This window comes from Bos mutus, chromosome 23 (genome assembly GCF_027580195.1).
Source record: "Bos mutus isolate GX-2022 chromosome 23, NWIPB_WYAK_1.1, whole genome shotgun sequence".
Lineage (NCBI taxonomy): Eukaryota > Metazoa > Chordata > Mammalia > Artiodactyla > Bovidae > Bos > Bos mutus.
This window is the reverse complement of record NC_091639.1, coordinates 20,665,850-20,682,666: the sequence shown is the minus strand read 5'-3', so window position 1 is coordinate 20,682,666 and position 16,817 is coordinate 20,665,850. Positions and strand designations below refer to the sequence as shown.

The 16,817-nt window shown below is 36.6% G+C and overlaps 1 pseudogene; it reads left to right on the top strand.

Annotated features, from left to right (window-relative positions):
* The first annotated feature begins 6,022 nt into the window (after positions 1 to 6,022).
* Positions 6,023 to 6,952, top strand: LOC102275655 (putative olfactory receptor 2W6; annotated as a pseudogene).
* The last annotated feature ends 9,865 nt before the right edge of the window (positions 6,953 to 16,817 follow it).

Sequence of the window (16,817 nt, the reverse complement as noted above, 5' to 3'; positions counted from 1 at the left end):
AGAATACACAGAAGAACTGTACAAAAAAGATCTTCATGACCCAGATAATCACGATGGTGTTATCACTCACCTAGAGCCAGACATCCTGGAATGTGAAGTCAAGTGAGCCTTAGAAAGCATCACTACGAACAAAGCTAGTGGAGGTGATGGAATTCCAACTGAGCTATTTCAAATCCTGAAAGATGATGCTGTGAAAGTGCTACACTCAATATGCAAATTTGGAAAACTCAGCAGTGGCCACAGGACTGGAAAAGGTCAATTTTCATTCCAATCCCAAAGAAAGGCAATGCCAAAGAATGCTCAAACTGCAATTGCACTCAACTAACATGCTAGTAAAGTGATGCTTAAAATTCTCCAAGCCAGGCTTCAGCAATACGTGAACCATGAACTTCCAGATGTTAAGCTGGCTTTAGAAAAGGCAGAGGAACCAGAGATCAAATTGCCAACATCCACTGGATCATTGAAAAAGCAAGAGTTCCAGAAAAACATCTACTTCTGCTTTATTGACTATGACAAAGCCTTTGACTGTGTGGATCACAATAAACTGTGGAAAATTTTGAAAGAGATGGGAATACCAGACCACCTGATCTGCCTCTTGAGAAACCCATATGCAGGTCATGAAGCAATTGTTAGAACTGGACATGGAACAACAGACTGGTTCCAAATAGGAAAATGAGTACATCAAGGCTGTATATTGTTACCCTGCTTTTTTAACTTATATGCAGAGTACATCATGAGAAATGCTGGGCTGGAAGAAGCACAAGCTGGAATCAAGATTGCTGGAAGAAAATATCAATAACCTCAGATATGCAGATGACACTACCCTTATGGCAGAAAGTGAAGAAGAATGAAAGAGCCTCTTGATGAAAGTGAAAGAGGAGAGTGAAAAATTTGGCTTAAAGCTCAACATTCAGAAAACGAAGATCATGGCATCTGGTCCCATCACTTCATGGGAAATAGATGGGGAAACAGTGGAAACAGTGACTGACTTTATTTCCTGGGCTCCAAAATCACTGCAGATGGTGACTGCAGCCATGAAATAAAAAAACGCATATTCCTTGGAAAGAAAGTTATGACCAACCTAGAGAGCATATTGAAAAGCAGAGACATTACTTTGTCAACAAAGGTCTGTCTAGTCAAGGTTATGGTTTTTCCAGTAGTCATGTATGGATGTGAAAGTTGGACTATAAAGTCAGCTGAGCAAAGAATTGATGCTTCTGAACCGTGGTATTGGAGAAGACTCTTGAGAGTCCGGTGGACTGCAAGGAGATGCAACCAGTCCATCCTAAAGGAGATCAGTCCTGGGTGTTCATTGGAAGGACTGATGTTGAAGCTGAAACTCCATTACTTTGGTCACCTGATGCGAAGTGCTGACTCATTTGAAAAGACCCTGATGCTGGGAAAGATTGAAGGCAGGAGGAGAAGAGGACGACAGAGGATGAGATGGTTGGATGGCATCACCGACTCAATGGACATAGGTTTGGGTGGACTCTGGGAGTTGGTGATGGACAGGGAGGCCTGGAGTGCTGAGGTTCATGGGGTTAAAAATAGTTGGACACCACTGAGGGACTGAACTGAACTGATTCAGCCAATGGACATTTAGTCTGTTTCCTTTTTTAGCTACAATGTAACTGTGCTACACAGAACTTTATGTATACTTATAAAGGCAGTCCTAATGGTTAATCCCATGAAGTGAAATTAATGAATCAAAGACCTGTAATTTGGCAAAATTGTCCTCCAAAAATTTAAACCAAATGCAAGATATGAGTGCCATTTTTGTTATATCTTCACAAACTCTGAATGTTATCAAGCTGAAAGGTATTTGCAATACAATCAGAGAAAAGTAATATCTCATTGTTTTGATTGTAGTTATTTAAGTATAGAGGTTCCCCTTCATGTATCACTGTCTTGTCATGGCAAAGGGGCTTGCAGAACTCAATGAAGCTATGAGCCATGCTGTGACTAAACCACTGCCACCACCACCAATGAATTTTAAATAACTTCAGTTGGGGAAAATATGTAAGTTCTAATGGGTCACATCAGTGACTATGATTAGTGCTTATTCTCAGGTTTTGCACCATCCTTAGGGGAATTGTTTAGGCTTTCATTTCACTGATTGTGGAAATGATGTTATCATTTTGGGGGTTTGGAGTGGGGGGGAGCCACAGTTTTATCTTCTCCAAAAGATAATCAATGTGGTTTCCATGTTTCCTTTGAATACAATTTAAAGAACACCATACAACCAAATCTCATATATTTATTCTATATTTACTATATTTCAGTAACTTTACCAATCTAAGTAAAAATAAAAGTTATAAGTCAAGTGACAAAAAGAAACATAACATGCTTTTTTATATTATCTTTTTAAAAACTGATTAAAATAGAAAAAATTAGACTTTCAAATTCTTTCCTTAGACGAAAGACTAAGTCTCATTTCAATTTAAGAATAGAAAGGTTTCCAAAAGCTGTTCATATTTGCACTATGTTGCCAAGCTTGATTTTTTTGCCCCACTGAATACCAGGAATACTTTTCCATAGAAATAAAGGTATTCAAATTGTGAGGATATGGACAAAAGAACCTAACAGTTTTGATTCTCAATCATCTGCTATTATTGCAAGATTACCCCTAAGAATACACTCTATTCCCTTTGACAGCCCAGCTAATTACCCAAAGGAGTGTTCATTCCCCATGATCTCAGTAAGAAAGTATGTTATGCCTGCTTTCAGGCACCATTTCTGATGCTAAGAGATTAGTCCTCTGGTTGGTTTGTTTTTGTTTTTGTTTTTTTTTCAATCTGGGTCTACAAGAGTGTCCTCAGCTGCACTGCTTATCTTCTGGGGGCTTTAGCTGACAGCTCCTGAAGGCCTCCTGCAGGCTGGGTATTTGGCCCAAATGGCAGGCAGACAGAAGGAATACTAATGCTATTTTCTGTTTCAATTGCCTCTTTTCTCCATAATTTAACTACCATATGGCACTTATTCCACTTTGCCTTTTCTATGAGGTAGTGATATACCGTTACTCCATCACTTTACTCAAATTGTAAGAAAAGGAATTCACACAGCCTTTACAGCTCTTACCTTCAGGAAGAAACTAGACTCTAATGCATGGGAGACAGTTTGGCATCCCCTTTCTTGACAAAGTTAAGATCTTTGTAACCACTTCTATATAATTTCTGGTGCATTAGTCTCATATCACCCTGTTGTTACTTTCTACCTATATTAACTGCATAATCTCCATAAAATCCCAGATAACAAATCCCAACCAGGGGGAAAAAATATTAATATGTGGTTTCCCTAGATCACTTGGGAAAGCTGAAAACAGGTAAGCCTAAATAACTAAGAAAAATTTTTTAAAATTTCTTTCTTTCCCTTTAGTATACTGTATTTGGCTGTGGAAAATAAATTTGCTATAATAACTTTGAAGTTGAGAAGATTTCACGAAAAATAAGCTTTTTATTAGAAAATCAAAGTATTTGTGGCTACGATATGTGCTACTCTGCTTTATTTTTCTCAAGCCTACTAGTTGTATATATTATTATTAATTGTCTTGTTCCCCTAAATCACACAGCAATCTAGATATTTTATAATATTAATTTAATAACTTTACTCTTTATTTATGCCTAAGTTATCAAAGAATCAATAGGACTAAGAGTTCGAGGTGTGTTTTCTTCTGTGCCCACTGTTCTGCTTTTTTTCACACTTGTCTCCTTTTCATGGAAATCCCTAAGAAATCACCCAACTAAAAATATAAAAAAAAAATTCAACATTTCTATTTTCTTAGGTAAGCATGTGTTTGATGCCACAGAATAATTAAATTTCTCATTTTATTCTTCTGTGGATACAGTCTTTACAGGAGGAACTCTTTAGATAATATTTTTAAAAAATTTTACCATGCTTCCATAACAGAGGGTATATAGTTTTTATGACAATAACACTAGTTAATGGCATTATAAATTGTGATAGAAAAAAAATTATGGTAGACATAGATTTTGAGTTTTCAGATAGCTGAATTTTAGGAACTCTTAAAATTTTACTTTTAACAGTTTTTCTTCTAAACAAAACAAAATTTTATTTTTCTTCGTAATCATCAAGAAGAAAATGTGGGTATTTTTAACAAGAAATCAGAAGAAAGAAGTTACTTTCATACTTAAAGTAAATATACTTTTTTTTTTTTAGATTCTACATTTTTGTATAATCAAGCATTAGAAATTAACAAATTATTAAGACGGCATTATAATGGTTTACCTGGATATAAAGTAACACTGGTAGCACTAAAAACAAATCTACTCATTCAATGAGTATTTACTGAGCCTCTGCTACTTGCCTGGCACCAGACTAGGTACTAGGGATACAGTGGTATTTAAATCAAATATGACAGAGTCCAGGCCTTCACAGAACTTAGTCTCACGGTGAGAGAAAATTAAAGACATAAATAAAAGCACAGGATGCTGCTGGAGCTGTTGCCAGCCAGTTGCAATAATACATCAATAATTTACAATAATTAGGATAATGATTATTTTCTGGATATCTGGAGACTTTAGAACAGTCTTTTGGACTCTGTGGGAGAGGGAGAGGGTGGGATGATTTGGGAGAATGGCATTGAAATACGTATAATATCATATATGGAATGAGTAGCCAGTCCAGGTTCAGTGCACGATACTGGATGCTTGGGGCTGGTGCACTGGGACGACCCAGAGGGATGGTATGGGGAGGGAGGAGGGAGGAGGGTTCAGGATGGGGAACACGTGTATACCTGTGGCGGATTCATTTCGATATTTGGCAAAAACCAATACAATATTGTAAAGTTTAAAAAAAAAAAAAGCTAATTCCAAGCTTCTTATGGGTAGGTTTTACAGCTGCAGTGAGGTCAAGGGGTTGGTAGGTTAACTGGAAGAGGATCACATGGTACTCATGAGTAACTTTATTAAATATACTCTTAATTTAAATTTTCTTTCAATTGTAATTGTTTAAGAAAATAATTGTGATATTTAGTTTCATTATTACCCTAATGCTGTTTATTCCAAATAAAAATCTGTCTTTTATGGACTCAATATTCTCTCTATTTTTCTTAGCCATATTAGGGCCAATCTTTTCTTCTTTTACTTTTTAAAGTTACTCTTTATGTACTGCACTATCTTTCCTTTTTTCTCCATTCATCCTGATTGCCATGCACTTCTCTTCTGCAAGATAATCATGTTGTTCTGATGTTTCTAAAAGCCTAAGAGATTATACCCAAAGTTGTCATTTTATTACTGGATAGAATGTCCTCTCTGACCCTAGAAATTTAGATTGCAGAATTCTATTTCTTTCAAAGAAATTAATGATAGAGATCTGAGTTGACAGCATTTCATGGGAAGAACTGGGATGTTTAGTAGATACAATAATAATGTAAGTGAAAATGATGACACTATGAAGCAAATACATACTTAAACAACATTAATAAGATTATAATAGTCCAGATCACGGTAGACAGTTTTTTTGTGTGTGATTTTCAAATCATGTCTTGGATACTGAGATTAGTCCTGGTTGTCAGATTTTCAGAAGGTCATTGTCAACATTTAGGATATTTGGAAGACATCTACTAAGGTGATAATATACCTGATAACCTTGTTATAAGAACTGTTGAAGGAAACTGAATGCTTTGGTCTAAAGAAAATTTAGGTGTGGTAACTCTTTTAAAATATTTTAATGATGGTCATATTAAGAGATATTAAGATATGATATATGCTCAATAAGATTAAAATACTTTGTCTTATGAATAAGGGAAATTTACTACTTGATAAAAAGTTATTGATTCTCGTTTTAAATTTTCCAACAATGAAATAATCTGCCTATATGTTTGAACAAATGATAAACAAATTATGTGCCTGGGCAAAAGCTATTCAAATATTAAATGGGTTGTGAGACTTGATGTCTTACATGTTCCTTAAAAATCCTGATTTTCAATGGTTTTCAGAAAATAAAGATTAAGAATTCTTTATTCCATTCTTACCAGTTATACAGATGATCTGAAAGGAAGGCAATGGAAAAATCCAATGACAGCTCAGAGTACGGTTTTATCTTAGTGGGCTTCTCTGATCGTCCCAAGCTGGAGATGGTGCTCTTCATAGTAAATTTTACTCTGTATTCAGTGGCTGTCCTGGGAAATTCAGCCATAATCCTTGTGTGTATATTAGACTCTCGACTTCATACACCAATGTACTTCTTTCTGGCAAATCTTTCCTTTTTAGATCTCTGCTTCAGTACTAGCTGTGTCCCCCAGATGCTGGTTAACCTCTGGGGCCCTGATAAGACCATCAGCTATGCGGGCTGTGTTGTCCAGCTTTTCTCTTTCCTTTCTGTTGGAGGAGTCGAGTGCCTCCTTCTGGCTGTCATGGCCTATGACCGCTATGCTGCAGTCTGCAGGCCCTTGTATTATACGGTCATTATGCACCCCCAGCTGTGCTTACGACTGGTGGCTGTGGCCTGGGGAAGTGGGCTGGTCAATGCCATCGTCATGTCCCCACTGACAATGACTCTCTCCAGATGTGGTCAGCGACGAGTTAACCATTTCCTCTGAGAAATGCCAGCCCTGATCAAGATGGCTTGTGTGGACGCTCGTGCAGTGGAAATGCTGGGCTTCACCTTTGCCATTCTCATTGTCCTACTGCCCCTCACTCTTATTCTTGTCTCCTACGGCTACATCGCAGCAGCTGTGCTGAGGATCAAGTCAGCTGCTGGGCGCCGGAAGGCCTTCAATACCTGTAGCTCCCATCTCACTGTGGTCTCCTTGTTCTATGGGAGCATCATTTATATGTATATGCAGCCAGGAAACAGCTCTTCCCAAGACCAAGGCAAGTTTCTCACCCTCTTCTACAACCTGGTGACTCCCATGTTGAATCCACTCATCTACACCTTAAGGAATAAGGAGGTGAAAGGGGCGCTGAAAAAGGTTTTGGGGAGGCAACAATGAAACATAGAGGTATGCTAAGTTATAATGTCCTAGGAAATTTTTTTTCAAATATTACTGTTTATGTTGTGCTTAAAATAACTTTAGCCAATGTACCAAACACTCTTGGATTTGTTTTTTAAATGTGGATAAATACACCTAAGTGTATCCAGAGTCAAGGTGAATCAACCCAAAACCTTAGGTACACACAGTATGGATGTAACTTTACCGTGTGAGCCACCAGGGAAGCCCACTATATATCCTAAGTTATAAAACTGAGTAGATACCTTTAAGCCTCTTAATAAAAACTTTGTAGCTATTTTCATCTTGATTTTTTAAATGGAAAAACTATTCCCTGGTGGCTCAGATGGTAAAGATTCTGCCTGCAATGTGGGATCCCTGGGTCAGGAAGATCCCCTAGAGTAGGAAATGGCAACCCGCTCTAGTATTCTTGCCTGGCAAATCCCATGGACAGAAGAGCCTGGCAGACTACAGTCCCGGAGGTCACAAAGAGTTAGACACAACTGAGAGACTAACACTACTACTATGGTCTATAGCTCCTATGTAAATGAGCCTGAGTCACAGAGAAGATAATTAGAATTCAGAAGTGTGTATACATATCTGAATCTGAACCTTTTCCATTATCCACTAACAGTGCCTTTGTGAGAGTGGTGCGTGTAGGGGTGACCTAATAATCAGCCCCAGCCTGTATCCTTTATTTGTACATTCTTTCATCATGCTGATATGCCGTAGACTCCATATGAGCATTCTCACCATTCTCCCTAATGTTTCTTTATTATTAATATGATGACATCACCCCTTCCCACATTGTCCTGTGCAAATGCCCTGTCTAAATCCATCCCGTGCTTCAGTGGTCAACTCTAATATGATGTGTGTGTGTGCTTCGTGGCTCAATCGTATCTGACTCTTTGTGACCCCATGGACTGTAGCCCACCAGCCTCCTCTGTCCATGGAATTCTTCAGGCAAGGACACTGGAATGGGTTGTCATGCCTTCCTCCAGAGGCTCTTCCCAACCCAGGGATCGAACCCAGGTCTCCCGCATTTGCAGGCAGATTCTTTAATATTTGTAAAATTATCTGGGACTCTTTGATTTTAAAATGCTCTGTCACTTCTTCTAAACTGTTGTATTTTTATACAATGAAATGACCATTCTTCTAGTTAATTTTATTATATTTAGGTTTCTTATCTTTCCTATTAGATTGTAAGTTCCTCGATGATAGGGCTACTTATTTTTTATTCTTTCTTAGCACCATTCCAAGTACTGAGTTGCTAATAAAAATCTTATTTTTGGTGAAAACTTCGAAGTTCTTTCCAGTTTCTTTCCACTGGAGTATTTTATTGTATTAGGAGATCATTTTTTAAAAATTGTTATTCAAAGAAATGACTCTATAATATGAATCTATCCATCATCATTATGAGGCTTATTGAAAATAATATTTATCAACTTGAGGAGGGCACAAAATTCCACAGACATAGCTATTTATATCCATTCTGTGTGAAATTAAATATCACAATTAAAATTGATAAGAAAATTTAAATTAAAAGTATGTTTACTTTTTAAACATGAAAGTAACTTGTTTTTTTCTGGTTTCTAGTTTAAAATGCTATTTTTTCAAGAGGGAGGGGATATATGTATACTTATAGATGATTGATGTCTTTGTACAGCAGAAACCAACACAACATTGTAAGCGATTATCCTCCAATTAAAAATAAAATTTAAGAAGATAAAATTGAAAAATGCTATTTTTTTCCTTGATGATTATGAAGAAAAATAAAAATTTTGTTTTGCTTTGTATAATTAATAGTTTCTAAAATTCCAGAATTGATTGACTATCTGAAAAACAAAAATCTGTATCTACCATACTTTTTCCCATCATAATTTGTAATGTTATTAACTGCTGTTATTACCATTCAAACTATTAGTGAAGTATGGCAGTCTTTAAAAATATTATCTCATGAGCTCCTGTAACAGACTGTAGTCACAGAAGAGTAAAATAAGGAATTTACTTATTCTAAGACATCAAACACATGCTTAGCTGAGGAAACAAAAATGTTGAATTCTTTTTAAAAGTTCTAGTCAGATGATTCTTAGGAACTTCACATGGGCATTTTCGTGAAAGTGCTGGATGGTCACCATTCACCAGAGAATGCACCCACCGAGGTCTGCCATTTCCAACAGCTGAAGGAAAGGAGAGTATCTAATTTGTAAATTTGAAGGTGCTATAAGGCAAAGTTCCTTCTTAGTCCCCCAGAGTGATGCCTGCTATAACTTTTAGTGGTGAAAACAAATTGAACTTTTGTTTTGGGGACAGTTTTCTAACAAACATTGCAATGTAATTAATAGGGCTGTTCAGAATATCTGTGGCTTTACTAATATTTTTCATCTAGCTCTATAAATTGCTGAGAAAGCAACTTATATACATGTTAAAATCTATTCAGCCATGGCTGTGGACTTGTCCATATCTCTCTTTAACTTTGTTAAATTTTGCTAAAAAGAAAAAATGAGACTAGTGATATGTTTATTCTCATGCATGTGAATAAAATCATTATGATGTATTTTGGCAAAATAACTTGTAAATTTATTAATTCACTTGCTGATGAATGTTGGTTGTAACTGCAAATCATATATGTTTGAAATGTATTATGTATTGGTAGGATCCTGAATCTTATGTAAAAAATTACCTCTAACCCTACTTCTTTTCAGACTGACCAAACTTGTTGCATCAAAGGAGTGATTAGCTGTCTATTTGGACACACATATGAAAATTCCTGGTCATGGTGGGCAGAACCCCCTTACGACTATGAATAAACAATATAAAGATTTCATGTTTAGAACATTTTCTGACTTAGAAGTCACATTATGCCCAAAACTTACTTTCAAATCACTGCAAATGATCAGTCCAGATAGTATTAACATTACATTTAATTCAAACATATTAAGATTAAACTATCTAATCCTTAAACATCTCGCTTCAATTCTTCATTTGTATGCTGTGACATCCTTTTCATAGGGTGGATGCAGGTTTTCATAAAATTATAAGATACATCAGATATTATGAAAACTTTTCTGTTTATGGATAGATTTTTCTCATTCATTTCTTATGATGTATATAATAACTGTTAGCATACAGATTTAGTCCAGATTATACCCCAGGAGTGGGAAGGGATGGAAGATCAAAGAAGGCACTTCAAGGACTTCTGGTTTTCCTTGTTAAACACAAAAATACCACTGCACTAATTGGTGTAAGATATCTGAAATGATAAAGATAGGTAATTATAAGTAATATTTCAAATCTTACATGAACACATTGCCATATTATTGAATGTCAAGATGATTTAAATATTTTCCAAATTTCAATCAATTATCTTGTATTCAATCTATGACTATTACTGTTTATCCTTTAATTGCTCCTGGTCACGTAGCTCAAGAACTGCTGGGTTTTAAAGAAGGGTTACTTACTGTGTTTCTATGTAGCATCTGTTTTTTTTAACATCCAGTCATCTGTTTCATCTAGGCAGTATACTGGAACTAGAGCAGTGAAGTCTACTGTGTTATTCAATTGGAGTTAGTGAGTTAGGGATCTTATAATGTTAGAAGTAGAGAAATGAAGAACGTGTCTATTTCAAAGTCCCATTTGCCTGATCATACCTGCACTCCTGTAGCCTTATTTTTTTCTTTCTCTATTACTATTTGCCCCACTGCAAAAAAAGTACTACTGCTTGTCTTCCTAATTTTTAAATTTATTTTTTATCAATAATCTTCTCTTTATTTATAATTCATTTACAATTTCCAGTCTCTATTCAAAAACCTTTGGCAGTTTTGTCAACTGTAAGTGTCCTATTTGTACAGAATGAAAACTTGAGGTATATTTAAGAAAAGATAAAATATAAATGTCTACCATATAACTGACACTATGCAAAGTTCTCAGGATTATATGACAAACAATATGTAGATGATCCTTGCCCTCACAGAGCTTATAGTTTAGAGTGGAATGCAGAGAATAATATGGCAACTATAATAGTGATATATGGATTTAGATGAGGTACTTACCTAAAACCCAAGGGATGAGGGATGTTTCTTGGAAGAAGTCGAGCTTCCCTGGTGGCACTAGTGGTAAAGAGCCTACCTGCCAATGCAGAAGATCTGTGTTTGATCTCTGGGTGGGGAAGATCCCCTGGAGGAGTAAATGACAACCCACTCCAGTATTCTTGCCTGGAGAATCCCATGGACAGAGAAACCTGGTAGGCTACAGTTCATGGGGTTGCAAAGAGTCAGACATGACTGACATAGCACAAACGTAGATGAGGTATTTACCTAAAACCCAAGAGACGAGGGACATTTCTCGGAAGAAGTAGTACCCCACACAAGAGCTTTAACATGAAAGGACTAGAGTCAAGTAAAAGAGTGGCACATGGGAGAAGCTGAAATGGCTTGGTATTGTGGAATGTGATGAGGGAATGAAATTCATTCAAACTGGAGAAGTAATAAAGGCTAGTGTGTGCATGGTCTTGTAGTTCATGTTAACAAATTCTGTCTTTATGTTAAAAAAGAGAGGAGTGTTAAGTAATTTAAAGTAGTTACATGACTGAATTTGGATTTTAGAACTTATTCTGGCTGCAATGAATTAGAAAAGAGCAACATTGGAAAGCAGGAGACAATCTTGGGATGGCTACAATTATCTAGGTGAAAAATGCTGGTGATCTGTTATTCTGTGAAAGCTGCAAGAAAAAGAAGTGTACACACCACTATCTACAAAATAGATAACTAATAAGGACCTAAGTATAGCACAGGGAACTTTACTCAATACTCTGTAATGACCTATATGGGAAAAGAATCTAGAAACAAGAGGATATATGTATATGTATAACTGATTCACTTTGCTGTACACCTGAAACTGATACAACATTGTAAATCAGCTATACTGCCTCCAACTCTGAGAAAAGAAGTGTACAGCTGGACAAGTGATGGAGAGAAAATCTGCAGCACTGGGGGATTTATCAGATGAGAGATGACACAGTGGTGAAGCAAGGTCTTCAAGTTTGTCTTGTGGGCTGCACAGATGCTTAATAAAGTAGGAACACAGAATAAAAGGAGTACTTTGAATTAGTGGAAATAACCAATTTAATTTGGGGGCCAAGTAAGTGTAAAGTTTCTACAGAACCTTGTAGTGAAAAGGCCCAAAGGCAGATGGACATCTGCATCCTTTCCAACTTATGAAGTCACTGTTCATTATATATTTTATGTATATATATATGTATTTGTTTATCTGGAAAACAAAAATAATTTTTAGAGATTTAAATCTTTTTTAAAAATTAAAGAGACATCCATTCAGGCACAAATTAAGGCAATATGATCCACAGAATGTTTTAAAGATTTGGGAAAGTATTTTACTACATTGTTTATTTTTATTTTGCATTTGCCTATGGTTAGAGTCACTGATCACAAAGGTACATGAATTATCAATCTGCTTAAAAAGTTTAAGATTGTTGATTTGTTCTCAAACTGAATCTGATGTGAAAAAACAAGTCACCAGTCCATGCTTAGCGATAAGAATGGTAATATACAATCAAATTAATAGACTACCAGTATCAAAATAAGAACCTCATTCCACTTTCGCTTGAATTAGTAAAATCTTAAACTGATAGAAATTTTATCCAGTGGGATGAATCAGTTATCACTGATAGTTTTTGAAAAGTCTGAAAGATTTTGTCTGTTTATATCAACTTTCCTTAAAGTATTCTAAACTAAAAACACTTTGAAATATATTTTACCTATATGCTATATCAGTACACATGGATCTTTGGCAAATAAAATACTAACATTATCTAAACAATAAAAAAACTGATGATTTTTAGATTAACTATACATTTCTGATATCATAATTAACAATAGTTCATAATTGTTATTTGTGAATGTATAGAATTCTTAAAGTTGGGTAAAAGTTCTGTGTTGGAATCCAGGAATCTGAAATTTATTTGGAATTTCATGAGCCTGGATTTTTTTTAATACTTCATTTGTTTACATGAATTCTACTTCTATGATTATATATTATCAGTTACATTAAAAGTTATGTTCCAGTCTAGTAGTTGCTTCCTAATGCAATTCTCCCTATTGCCCTCTTTTTTCCTAGATATGTCAAAGAAAAATATAGTCATTATATACCATTAATACCATTAAATATGACTGCAAATTACATTTTTATGGCTAGGAAACAAGTAGACTAGCTTAAGAAAAAAAGTTTTTGTCAAAAAATAATTAAATTATTAAAATAGAACTTGCCTTCTCTTAAAGTATCCATGAGGAAATATTGTCAGGATTTACTTCTGTTGTAATTCTTCTTCTCTCACTATTTTTTCCTTTCTTCTGAAAATCGGTGTTAATCCTTGGAAGCTGATTTGTGGTCTCTATTCTTGAGGATATTTGCCCTTCTGTCACTTTACCTTGAAACTTGCTTCTGAACTTGCACAGATAATTCCTACAAGGAGGCCAGTGTGAGAGAACAAACACTCACCAAACAAGTGAATGGTTTACACCTACAACCTGGGCCTCAGTCCCTTTGACCCTCAACTTGTGCTGGGTACCAGGATCATTTTCCATTTGTGAAGCCCATGGAAGGTTTCAGCATATTGCACACCAGGAATCTGAGATCAGACCTTCAGACTCCTAAAGGACTAGTCTAAAGTAATAAAGACCATTTATACTTTAAAATGTTCCTGAACTTCTCAGATTGGAGATCTAAAAATATTTTACTGTCTTCACTGAAGCCTTTGGGAATACATATTCCAGTGAATCAGTTAGACAATTTTGCTCTTCTGTCCAGAAAGGAAAACCAGTGGGACCTATGGAAGGTAACTAAAATCTGCACTTCCTTTAGACTTTGAGTATCGTAGTGGAAGGAAAGGGGGCACTTGTTTTTATATTGGATGAGAAGTCTATCTCCTTGAAATCATCTTTAAGGCTGAGAAGACTTAGTCAGGCCTGAGACCATTCTAAAAAGAGTTAATGTTCTTTTAGGTGCCAGACTTTTTTGTTTTTTAAGTATTTTTAAAAGTATTTTTTAGCTGTTTGCAATTGCCCCAAGGCATGTGGGATTGTAGTTCCCCGATCAGGGGTCAAACCCTTGTGCCCTACACAGCAAGGTGGATCCTTAATCACTGGACCACCAGGGATATCCCCAGAAGTTTTTTAAAAAAAATTTGGTTTTGTCATGATTTCAAACTTACAGAAGAGTTGTAATAGTATCTGTTGTTGTTTAGTCTCGAATTCATGTCCAACTCCTTTGCAACCCCATGGACTATAGCCCACCAGTTTCCTCTGTTCATGGGATTCTCCAGGCAAGAATACTGGAGTGGGTTCCCATGCCCTCCTCCCAGGGATCTTCCCGACCCAGAGATCAAACCCAGGCCTCCTGCATTGGCAGTTGGATTCTTTACCACTAAGCCATCTGGGAAGCCCATACCTACAGAAGAGTCATAGTGAAGAGAGTTACTGTGAACACTTTACCCAGCTTCCCATCATATGAGCATTTTATACAACCACATTTCTCTGTCCTTTTGATATGTCCCTGCCATTCTTTGAACACTTCCTTACTTTTTACCACAAACTATCCAGGTTAATTTTATTAAACTTTTCAATTGCATTTCTGGATTCAGCCATTTTTCCAAGGGGCCCTAACACACAGGGATAAGTAGCAATTTGCCTCCACTTTTTAAAGTCAGAATTCTTTGTCCGGTTTCCAGATATGTGCTGGTACTGAGAATCAGAAGAGATCACAGAACTAAAAAGAGACAGTGTCCACTGAAGAAGGACAGCCAATGTCATGACACTCATAAACTGAGGCTTTGTATTGATCTTCAGTAATAATTTCCCCAGTTCTTTTCTAAACGGCACTCTAGTTATTTACCAGAATAACTGTGTACTGGGAAATGGAAATTCTCAGAGTTTTCAAGGATTATTGGGTAGAAGGGGCCAAGATAACACTGATACCAGCAGACACAAAATACCATCATGGACCCTCTGTTGGAATGGAGCCACACATGAGCCAACTGATGAATGGAGTCCTGGCCTAAGTTCATCTTAAAATTTAGTCCCTATGTATTTTTTACACTATTGCAAATTGTATTTTTATTTCAATTTGAGGATTTAATGTTATTATGTAGAGATATAATTTTTCTATTGATTGTTTAACTTCCAACCTTACTAAATCCACCAATTAGTTTTAATAACTTTTTTGGGGATAGATTCAATAGATGATCATGGATCATCTTATCTATGGGTAAGGACAGTTTTACTTCTTCCTTTCCATAGAAGTGCTTTTTATTTTTTTCCCTTATTGCACTGGCCAGAACCCCCAGGACAGTATTGAATTGTAGTGGCCAGAGTGAGCATTTTTGCATTTTTCCTGATAGAGAAAAGTAGAGCTGGAATTTAATGTTTTGGAAGCTGTTTTTCAGTTTGTGATAGTGCCTTTTATTCTTAGTTTACTGAAAGTTTTAATCATAAATGAATGTTGAATTTTTCTGCTTCTTTTGAGATGACCATATAGTTTAATGTTTTTTTAGGCAGTTAGTGTGTGAAAGTGCTGCACTCAATATGCCAGCAAATTTGGAAAACTCAGCAGTGGCCACAGGACTGGAAAAGGTCAGTTTTCATTCAAATCCCAAAGAAAGGCAATGCCAAAGAATGCTCAAACTACCACACAATTTCACTCATCTCACACGCTAGTAAAGTAATGCTCAAAATTCTCCAAGCCAGGCTTCAGCAATACGTGAACCATGAACTTCCAGATGTTCAAGCTGGTTTTAGAAAAGGCAGAGGAACCAGAGATCAAATTGCCAACATCTGCTGGATAGTGGAAAAAGCAAGAGAGTTCCAGAAAAACATCTATTTCTGCTTTATTGACTATGCCAAAGCCTTTGACTGTGTGGATCACAATAAACTGTGGAAAATTTTGAAAGAGATGGGAGTACCAGAGCATCTGACCTGCCTCTTGAGAAACCTATATGCAGGTCAGGAAGCAACAGTTAGAACTGGACATGGAACAACAGACCGGTTCCAAATAGGAAAAGGAGTACATCAAGGCTGTATATTGTCACCCTGCTTATTTAACTTATATGCAGAGTACATCATGAGAAATGCTGGACTGGAAGAAGCACAAGCTGGAATCAAGATTGCCAGGAGAAATATCAATAACCTCAGATATGCAGATGGCACCACCCTTATGGCAGAAAGTGAAGAGGAACTAAAAAGCCTCTTGATGAAAGTGAAAGAGGAGAGTGAAAAAGTTGGCTTAAAGCTCAACATTCAGAAAACTAAGATCATGGCATCTGGTCCCATCACTTCATGGGAAATAGACGGGGGAACAGTGGAAACAGTGGCTGACTTTATTTTTCTGGGCTCCAAAATCACTGCAGATGGTGACTGCAGCCTTGAAACTAAAAGACGCTTACTCATTGAAAGATAAGTTAAGACCAACCTAGATAGCATATTGAAAAGCAGAGACATTACTTTGCCAACAAAGGTCCATCTAGTCAAGGCTAAGATTTTTCCAGTGGTCATGTATGGATGTGAGAGTTGGACTGTGAAGAAAGCTGAGCACCAAAGAATTGATGCTTTTGAACTGTGGTGTTGGAGAAGACTCTTGAGAGTCCCTTGGATTGCAAGGAGATCCACCCAGTCCATTCTAAAGGAGATCAGCTCTGGGATTTCTTTGGAAGGAATGATGCTAAAGCTGAAACTCCAGTACTTTGGCCCTCTCATGCAAAGAGTTGACTCATTGGAAAAGACTCTGATGCTGGGACCGATTGGGGGCAGGAGAAGAAGGGGAGGACAGAGGATGAGATGGCTGGATGGCATCACTGACTCGA